The 10650-nt window shown below is 43.0% G+C and overlaps 1 pseudogene; it reads left to right on the forward strand.

Annotated features, from left to right (window-relative positions):
• Window positions 1-3520: 3520 nt before the first annotated feature.
• On the forward strand, window positions 3521-3821 carry LOC102983167 (protein S100-A10-like; annotated as a pseudogene).
• Window positions 3822-10650: the final 6829 nt, after the last annotated feature.

Below are 10650 nucleotides of genomic sequence, written 5' to 3' on the forward strand. Positions count from 1 at the left end.
GGCCTCTCACCAGCTTTGGGTACAATCAGAGTTCTCCACGGCAACAGCCAAGCACACCCCATCACCTTCTGACCCTGACCCCTCCCTCCAGTACCAGAGATCCTGCCCTGTACATGCCTCCTCATGGTAACCTAGATCCTCTCCCCAATGCCAGTCCCCTAAGTAGCATATATTCCGCCCTGAAATACCCCTGCCCTCCACCAGTCTGAGAGCACTTCCTCCCCTCAGATCCAGCTCCACACCTGTCCCAACGGGAGCTAACATTCTTGCATTAATGCCAACCCAGTAGGGCCACCTGTGTTCTGTGTCCTCGGCCTTAACTTTCTGGTTGGAGAAACAGCCTTTTTCACTTGTTCTCCATTGTTGGGGATGACGTACTTAAGATCATTTAAAAATAAAAATGGAGGAACTGTGGTTCAGGCGTCTCCAATGGAGCTGGGTGGCCATTGTGGATGTGGTTTCAGACACATTCTTGCATCAACTCCTGAATTTTCTGAACTATCTCAAACTCAAGGACATCATCAGCTGTTTTCAAAACAATATCTGCTAACTGCTGCCAGTTGCAACCTTATGGTCTCAGGGTCTCCCCTTGTAACTATGCAACCATTTTGGGCCCCAACCAATCCGTGCTTAACAAGCACCCTTACTTCGTGCTAGCTCCAATCCTAATTCTTGGCAAACAACTTACGTAATTTTATGGGTTTTGCATATATAAGCCTCCTTCATTTTGTGGTCCGGTGGACACAATTCAAGTGCTTTTTGAATCTGTGTCTCCTGGGTATGGTCCTCATTTCGGCTCACATGAAACTCTCCTCTATCCCTTATTATAAATTGTTTATTGATTATTTACATCAACTTTGTTTTCCGTCCATTTCATGTGATGAAGAGCAAGGGGTCTCAGACTCTATCTCCTCCAAACAAAATAAGAGTGATGGATCGTGTATTGAGCACCTACTATGTCCCTAATCCTTTTGGATGACCTTGTGAAGAGTCTTATCTTGCTCATTTTATAGATGGGGAAGCCAGCTCAGCGAAGGGCAGTGACCTGCCTAAGGTTTAAACACCTAAAGTTCTCTCTGGTCTTCTGCTCACCATGCCTCCTTGGGTGGCATTTAGTGAAAGGAATATTAGCTATCTTTCACCAGAGAGAAATTTGCACGATTTTGTAAGTTTCAGAGCAAAAGACCCTCAGCTGTGAACTGAGGTCTGTGGACAGTAGCTTATAGGGAGGGATGAGGAAGGCAGAGATCCATGGAGAGGTACATTCTCTGACTCCAGTTACGAGCTCCCAGCACTTCTGCTAAGAGGAACCTTGGATGCAATCTAATATGGGCTTTTGCCCTCCATTTCCTTTGCACAAGGCCAGATTCTGGCTTCCAGGAGAGGCTGGGAATATAGTAGGCTCCTTTATGGGGAGCAGGTATTGCTGGGTCAGCATGGCTGGGCACTTTCTGCTGTAGAAGGGCAGATATATGACTACCAAGACATGTCCCAGGGTGAGAGTACCCATCCTCCCCTGACCTCCAGAGTAAAACTCCCAAAGGCTCAGGGCCTGTCATCATGACTCAGCACCAAGGGACCTCCTTCTGGGGTTTCTGTTTTAAGGGTTTAATGTATATGAAAGTGTTTTGAAATGTAGAAAGAGCTATACAAATACTGATATAGAAAGTTGAGGCCTGAAACTATAAAATTCCTAGAAGAAGACATATGGGAAAATCTTCATAACATTGGTTTTGGCAATGATTTCATGGATATGACACTGAAAGAAGAGGCAACGAAAGCCAAAATAGACATCAAACTAAAAGCCTTCTGCACAGCAAAGGAAACACTCAACAGGGTAAAAATGCACACCAGAGAATGGGAGAAAGTATTTGCCAATCTTATGTCTCATAAGGGATAAAATCCAAAATATGTAAGGAACTCCTACTACCCATCAACAAAAAAGCAAATAAACTTTTTAATAAATGGACAAAGGACTTGAACTGAGGTTTTTGAAAAGAAGACATACAAATGGCCAACAGCTATATGAAAAGGTGCTCAGCACCACTAATCATCAGGGAAATGCAAACCCAAACCACAATGAGATATCACATCATACCTGTTAGGATGGCCGTTATCAAACAAGCAAAGTCTGGCAAGGATGTAGAGAAATTGGAACCCTGTGCACTGTTTCTGGGAATGTAAAACGGTGCAACTATTAGGGAAAACAGTATGGAGATTCCTAAAAAAATTAAAAATAGAACTAACATATGATCCAGCAATCCCACTTCTAGGTATTTATCTGAAAGAACTGAAAGCAGGATCTTAAAAAGATGTCTGCACACATGTTCATTTCAGCATTATGCACAATAGCCAAGAGGTAGAAGCAACCTAAATGTCCATCGACAGATGAATGAACAAAGAAAATGTGGTATATACATGCAATGGAATATCATTCAGTCATAAAAAAGATGGATAAACCTTGAGGACATTATGCTAAGTGAAACAAACCAGTCACAGAATGAGAAATACTGCATGATTCTACTTATATGAGGTATCTAGAGTAATCAACCTCATAGAAACAGAGTAGAGTGGTGGTTGCCAGGGGCTGGGGGAGTTGCCAGAGGGAAATGGGGAATTGCTGTTTAATGGGTATAGAGTTTCAGTCACGGATGAAAAATTTCTAGAAATCCCTGTACAACATTGTGCATATAGTTAATAATATGGTACTGTACACTTATGAATTTGTTGAGGGTAAATCTCATTGTGTGTGTGTGTGTGTGTGTGTGTGTGTGTGTTTTGACCACAATTGAAAAAAAAAAAAAAGAGGCTAAGTGATTTACTCAAAATTCAAAAGCTAATCAATGTGGTCTCATTTTGGTTTTTTTCCCATTATTATAATGTAACTCATGAAACTTTGTGGTCAAATATATTCTTTACTCATTCAATAATTTTTTTTTTTTTTTGCCACACTGCATGGCATGCGGGATCTTAGTTCCCTGACCAGGGATCAATTCTGCGCCCTCTGCAGCGGAAGCATGGTGCCCTAACCACTGGACTGCCAGGGAATTCCCCATTAAAGAAATATTTATTGCATGTTCACTATGTGCCAAACATTGTTTTAGGTGCTGGAGATATGACCATGAACAAAACAGACATAAATGCTGATCCTTGTTGAATTTTAATTCTAGTGCTGGGAAGATTAAAAAAAAGACAAATGTGTTTATAGTATATTAGAAGGTGATAAACTAAGCCCGCATCCCAGCTAGCAAGTGAATAAAGGAGTTGACCAATGATTTGATTTACAAGAACTGAACCTGCCTGACCCATGGTCTTCCTCATCCTTTCATTTCATCCTTCCAGCTCTCCAGGCTCAAAACCAGGGGGTCACCTTTGACTCCCCTCTTTCTGTGGCGTCCTCCTACCATCAACCCATCAGGATATTCTGTGGGCTTTGTCTTCAATACCTAGTGATTTCTAACCTCATCCACCACCAGACCCCTCCACACCTTCTGCTAAGGTTTGAACAGACCACACTGAAATGCCATGTCAAATGAAACATGCCATGGAAACCATGTTGCTCACGTTTCACAGATTTGCTGGAGGTAAAGTCTACTTTACAAAGGAGGACCTGAGGATACTCATGGAAAAGGAGTTCCCTGGATTTTTGGAAAATCAAAATATTGAAGGACCTGGACCAGTAGTAAGATGGTTAAGCGGGCTTCCAGAGCTGCTTTTTGCTAAATGCTGGGCTCACTATTGCGTGCGATGACTGTTTTGTGGTACTCATGAAGCAGAAGGGAAAGAAGGCAGCATGGAGCAATTACTCCCACCATGATTAGCGTTATCCCACTGGGGCGCTTAAGGAATCTGTCCCATAGCTTCCCCCTGTATAAGGATTTCATGGGCAGATAGGGCCCTGTAGAAAATGTGCAAATAAAATCCAACTCCCATTTGACAAGCAGAGAAAGCAGAGTCAGTTAAAGCCAAATAAGCTTTTTTTTAAAAATAAATTTATTTATTTATTTATGGCTGCATTGGGTCTTCGTTGCTGTGTGCACGCTTTCTCTAGTTGTGGCGAGCGGGGGCTACTCTTTGTTGCTGTGCAGGGGCTTCTCGTTGCGGAACATGGGCTCTAGGCGCGCGGGCTTCAGTAGTTGTGGCTCGCAGGCTCTAGAGCACAGTCTCAGTAGTTGCGGCGCATGGGCTTTGTTGCTCCGCGACATGTGAGATCTTCCTGGACCTGGGATCGGACCCGTGTCCCCTGCATTGGCAGGTGGATTCTTAACCACTGTGCCACCAGGGAAGTTCCAGATAAGCTTTTGATTTTTATATTGGTCACATCCTCTTACCCTCAAAACCAGGGATCGAACCCGTGTCCCCTGCATTGGCAGGTGGATTCTTAACCACTGTGCCACCAGGGAAGTTCCAGATAAGCTTTTGATTTTTATATTGGTCACATCCTCTTACCCTCAAAAAACAACTTCCTTTATTTCGTTCCTAAAAATATGGTGATATGATAAATGCTAAGAAGGAAAATAAAGCAGGGGAGGGAGATAGGGAGTACAGGGGGAGGCGGTCCACTTCATATAGGTAGAGGGCATAGCAAATGCAAAACCCCTTGGGCAGGATTGTGTCAAGTGCAGAGCAAGGCATCCCTGTGGCTGGAGCAGAGGGAGAGAGTGAGTGAGGAGGAGGCTGGTGAGAGATGAGGTTAGAGGAGCAAAGGGCAGGGGGCAGGGCTTTCCTGGGACCTCTCTGGCTGCCGTATCAAGAAGAGGCAGTGAAGAAGTGATGCGGGAAGCCTGGAGGCGAGCTAAGCCCTTACAATAACACAGGTGAGAAAATATGAGAGCTGGTGGTGGACGAGGTTAGCAATCACTAGATATTGAAGACAAAGCCCACAGACTATCCTGATGGGTTGATGGTGGGAGGACGCCACAGAAAGAGGGGAGTCAAAGGTGACCCCCTGGTTTTGAGCCTGGAGAGCTGGAAGGATGAAATGAAAGGATGAGGAAGACCATGGGTCAGGCAGGTTCAGTTCTTGTAAATCAAATCATTGGTCAACTCCTTTATTCACTTGCTACATAAAATGAAGTTTAATTATACAAAGCATACACATTCCCCTTGTAAAAATGAAAACATTTGAGCCCACCTTGGTCTTCTCTCCACCTTTATAGATTTAACTACTGTTATTTGTTTGGTATGGATGCTCCCAGATCCTTTGCTAGATGTTTACATACCTACAGATATTCCCTTGGAAAATATAGTTTTGTGAGTTCTGGAAGGAAAGAACTTTACATAAATACATCACTCTGCAACTTGCTGTTTTCATTCAATAATATGAGTTGGAAATGAGTTCATATTTGTACATAGAGATCTACCTCATTTGTTTTCATGGCTGCATAATATTCCTTATGTTAGACAACTTTAAAGGAATGGTGAATTCATTTGAAAGTGGAGAAAACTTTTGCAAGGTGTATTAGTCAGGGTTCTTCAGAGAATCAGAATATATTTATACAGGGGCGGAGAGAGGTGTGGGGGACAGGCAGGGGAAGCTGCCCTAATTATTGCAGAAGGTAGAAACAGGATTGCAGAGAGCAAGGAGTTGTTTTTTAGGAAAAGTGGCAACAGAGATGGGATTCCCCCATGCTGTCCTCAACTCAATGTTTGTGAAGGCATATTGCTTATTAACCTAGGAGATGTGAATTGTTCCAGCAGTGAAAGTGAAAGATTTTATAGACTCATAAACTCATGGATTCCTGCTACTGGCAGTCTCATGCCATTATTGGTGGTTTACTACCCTGTGCAAATGGGGACTTTGCTGCCACGTGGGGTGGAAGGCAGAGGGGTGGAAGGCAGAGGGCTGGAGGCAGGCAGGTTCTCACTCTAATTTGAGCTGCTCCTCAAGAGATATGATCATGGGACTTCGCTGGTGGCACAGTAGTTAAAAATCCGCCTGCCGGGCTTCCCTGGTGGCGCAGTGGTGAGAGTCCGCCTGCCGATGCAGGGGACACGGGTTCGCGCTCCGGTCCGGGAGGATCCCACATGCCGTGGAGCGGCTGGGCCCGTGAGCCATGGCCGCTGAGCCTGCGCGTCCGGAGCCTGTGCTCTGCAACGGGAGAGGCCACAACAGTGAGAGGCTTGCGTACCGCAAAAAAAAAAAAAAAAAAATCCGCCTGCCAATGCAGGGGACACGGGTTCGAGCCCTGGTCTAGGAAGGTCCCACATGCCGTGGAGCAACTAAGCCTGTGCGCCACAAGTACTGAGCCTGCACTCTAGAGCTCCTGAGCCACAACTACTGAACCCACGTGCCACAACTGCTGAAGCCTGCGCACCTAGAGCCCGTGCTCTGCAACAAGAGAAGCCACCGCAGTGAGAAGCCCGCGCACCGCAACGAAGAGTAGCCCCTGCTCTCAGCAGCTAGAGAAAGCCCGCATTGAGCAACAAAGATCCAACGCAGCCAAAAATAAATAAAAATTAAAATTAAAAAAATTATTTTTTAAAAAAAGGAGAGATGAGGTCTGGGAGAAGGTGGATCACTTTCAGTCTTTGGGATAATCTTAGAGATAATCTCTAAACAGACAGACCAAGGTTCGCAGCAGGTGTCTTATACCAGCATGAGGCCCATGGACTGTAAGGGCTGGAAGGACCCCAGGGTTCTTAACCCAAGGTCTTTATGTTGCAGCTGAGGAAGCTGGACTACTTGATCATCAGAGTTCAGGTGTAAGGTCCTATCTTTTGTTCTGAAAACTGAATTGTATAAGCATAGGATTGGGAATTCCTAGTTTAGCATCAATTTATATTTAAAAGTTTTGGGTGGGGCTTCCCTGGTGGCGCAGTGGTTGCGCGTCCGCCTGCCGATACAGGGGAACCGGGTTCGCGCCCCGGTCTGGGAGGATCCCACATGCCGCGGAGCGGCTGGGTTTTGGGTGGATAGTTGATAAAAGCTTTGTGTGAGTTGGCACTAAGATATGGTTATGAAAAATGAACATGCTACATTTAAAGATAGTCATTATATTTATAAAATAAAATTAATACATGTTCATGGTAGGGAATTTGAAAAATATTAAAAAGTATATAGACAAAGTCAGAAATCATCCATAAAATCCAACATCTCTACTACCTAAAGCCAATAATTGTAAATATTTTGTGTGTACGTATAGGTCAAAAATATTATATAAGGCAATCATGTTGCATCTACAATTCTGTATTGCACTTAAAATTAAACTTTTTATTTTGAGATAATTGTAGATTCACATGCAGCTGTAAGAAATAATACAGAGATCCCACATACCCTCTACCAAGTTTTCCCCAGTGGTAACATCTTGGAAAAACTATAGTACAATATCACAACCAGCACATTGACATTTATAATCCACTGATATTATTCAGATTTCCCTCTTTTACTTATACACATTTGTGAGTGTGTGTGTGTTTAGCTCTCTACAGTTTTATCACGTGTGTAGTTTCATGTATCCACAACCACAGTGAAACCCAGAATAGTTCCAGTACCACAAGGAGTTCTCATTTTGCCCTTTTATAATCACACCCCCTTACTCTCATACCCACTCACTCATTCCTGACCCCTGGCAACCACTAATCTGTTCTCCATGTCTAAATTTTGTCTTTCCAAAGAGGTTATATAAATGAATCATAACTGCCTTTTGATATATATATATATATATATAAAATAAAACCTTTTAGAATTATTTTTTTCCACTCAGCATAATTTCCTTGAGATCTGTCCAATTGTGTATCACTAATTCACGTCTCTTTATTGCTGAGTACTATTCTGTGGTATGGATGTACCAGTTTGTTTAACTAGAGGAGGTGAGGTAGGTCAGCCATGTTGCCTGTTGTCCCTGTTTATTTTAGCCTCTACCAAAAATAGTTGAAGGACATCTGGGTTGTTTCCAGTTTTTGGCGATTAAATAAAGCCGCTATGAGCACTCATGTACAAGTTTTTATGTGAAGATATGTTTTCATTTCTCTGGGACAGATGTCCAAGAGCTTGATGACTGGGTCATGTAGTAATTGTGTATTTAATTTATAAGAAACTGCCTAAAATTTTTTTTGAAGTGTGAATCACATTTTTTTTTTTTCTTCTTTTGGCCATGCCACGCAGCTTGCAGGATCTTAGTTCTCAGACCAGGGACTGAATCCGTGCCCCCTGCAGTGAAACCGCAGAGTCCTAACCACTGGACCACCAGGGAAGCCCCTGAATCACACATTTTTAACATGTAGTGTGAATATTTCTCTAAGTAATAAAGTAGGCTTTGCAAAAAAGATTTTAAATGACAACATTACATTGCATGGGATGGGTATAGCATAATTTATTTAAGCTTTTCCCTAATGTTGAACATTTTGGTTGTTTCAGATTTCTCTTTCCCTGTAGAAATCATGATTAGACGCCCGCAAGTGCAGTTGGTGTGAAGAACAGGCCGGCTGGAACTGTTCTTGCCGTGCCCAGTGATGAGAAGGTTCTGAAAGACTGATTTGTGCTAACTTCACTGCACAGGGGCCTGAGGGAGACATCAGAATGCCACCCTTTTTGTCGTTCAGTAAGAAATACAACCATCGCACACACAGGGAGTGTGCATGGTGGCACTGGCATAAACGACATCCCCTTTGTCCTGTGTTGGAAGGCTAACATAATTGTAAACTCCTTTTTAGTTTACCAGGAGAAAGACACCAGAATGCCACAACTCTTCCTGTGGTCAGGTGCCAGGGTGATCAGATGGTCCCCCGGTGAGCTTGGAACCAGGAAAAGGGTGGACTACCTCTAATGGCCCCATTTTCGTGGTCTAGTGCCTCCTTCTCATCTTGGGAATGGTCTTGTCATAGAACAGAACTCAGGACACCTGCTGGCTGAGATGCACACGAGGGCCAGTGGGCTCTGCCCGTGGTCACTCTCTTGATTTCTGCATGTCTGTGTGCAAAACCTCTTCTGATGGACACAATATTTATTTTGTGAATTGATGCCCTCAATCAAGTCCTGTGAGCCAGTAGCTTTTCTCTCTCCTTCCATTGACTTTGTCTTTGGTTTTGGATCCATTTTGGGTGGATTCTGCCGTTCAGCACTCAGTGGGAAATGCAGTTTCCTCATTCCTAAGTTCTTGGAGAATACTTCACTGTAGCCTCTGAGTGCTTACAGTTTCTACTGTTGTAAATAACTTTCATTATTACAAACAACTTGCGCTCTTACAAACAACCCATTCTACATGCATCTTGTCTTTTTAAAATTACTTCTTTAAGGGAAATTTTAGAAGCGTAGTCATTGGGTTCAAGAGTATGAACATTTTTTTTTGTTGGTGGCGGTGATCATTTATAATGCTATCCCTAGAAAAGTATAATAGCTCATTCTGGAGCTTTGTGAGAACGCCCACTTCATTTTATGTTTATCAACACTGGCCAGTAGATGTTTTAATGCAAATTTGCTAAGTGAAAAGGGCATCTGTTTTAATTTGTATGTCATCGATTTTCAATGGGCTGAGAGCTAACTTGGAAACAGCCTGCCCCCTAAGGCAAGGCCAAGGGTTATCAGCAGGGCTGGGCCACTTCCAGTTTTCAGAAGTGCTCAGAACTTTGTATGGCACTGACCACAGTAAGAAAAGATTTCTCTGCTGAAGGCAGTGGCGATGGAAGCTCCTTACTGAGCATGTAACTTGGAGTCCCAGGCAGTACAGTCAGGTGGGCTTCATTCATTCATTAATTCAATAAACAGCTCTTGAGTACCTCCTTTCAAGGGACTATGCTAGGAATTGGAGGATCAGCCAGACATGCTCTCTGCTCTCAGGAGTTTATAATCAAGGAGATGAGACAGACAGATAGTTACAAAGCAATGTGATAAGCACAAACAGGGTGCTAAGCCATGGGAACAGAGAGAGGGAAACACCAAGTGCAACCCGAGGGTTGAGGGCCAGGGATGACTAGGTTGAATCTTTTTTTTTTTTTTTTTTTTTTTTACTTTTCTTGAACATTTTATTTCCATTCAGAGCTTAGCAATTACTTTAGCTTCACATTATTCTGTAATAAATGATAACCAAATGGCCTAACTAGCTAAAATCATAAAACTATTATAAGCCAAGTCAATGGTATATATATAAAGTTAATATAAAATGACAACTCTACGGGTACACATTTGTTTTGAACCTTACTAGAAATATGCCAAAATAACAAGTTTTATTAAAGAATGAGGTCCTTGGGCAGAGGCGGAAGAAGAGTCATGTCATCAAAATTTATTAGGAAAACTGTAGGTAAAAAGACATCAGCCTAGGGCTTCCCTGGTGGTGCAGTGGTTGGGAGTCCGCCTGCCGATGCAGGGGACACGGCATCAGCCTACAATTTTCACCAAATAAAGGAGGAAAGGAGAGTACATCATCAGGGGCGATGACAGTTCAGGAAAATACATTTACCACCCATCACAAACTTTCTCACCATCTCAAGAGCTCAGCACAAGGCTTTGCAGGCATTGTTATTTTCCCACTAAGTTTCTTTACGTGGAACATAAACCTACATTTATGGTAACAACAGGATATTATACTGCTATTTAACCTGACAGCAAAAAACAGGAAAAAAAACTTATTAGGGCCAGACTGACCTCAGACCATCTCAATACCCCTGAAAATAGGGGGAAAAAAATGAATCATTAAGAAACAGTATTCAAAG

This window comes from Physeter macrocephalus, chromosome 5 (assembly GCF_002837175.3).
Source record: "Physeter macrocephalus isolate SW-GA chromosome 5, ASM283717v5, whole genome shotgun sequence".
In the NCBI taxonomy this organism is placed as follows: domain Eukaryota; kingdom Metazoa; phylum Chordata; class Mammalia; order Artiodactyla; family Physeteridae; genus Physeter; species Physeter macrocephalus.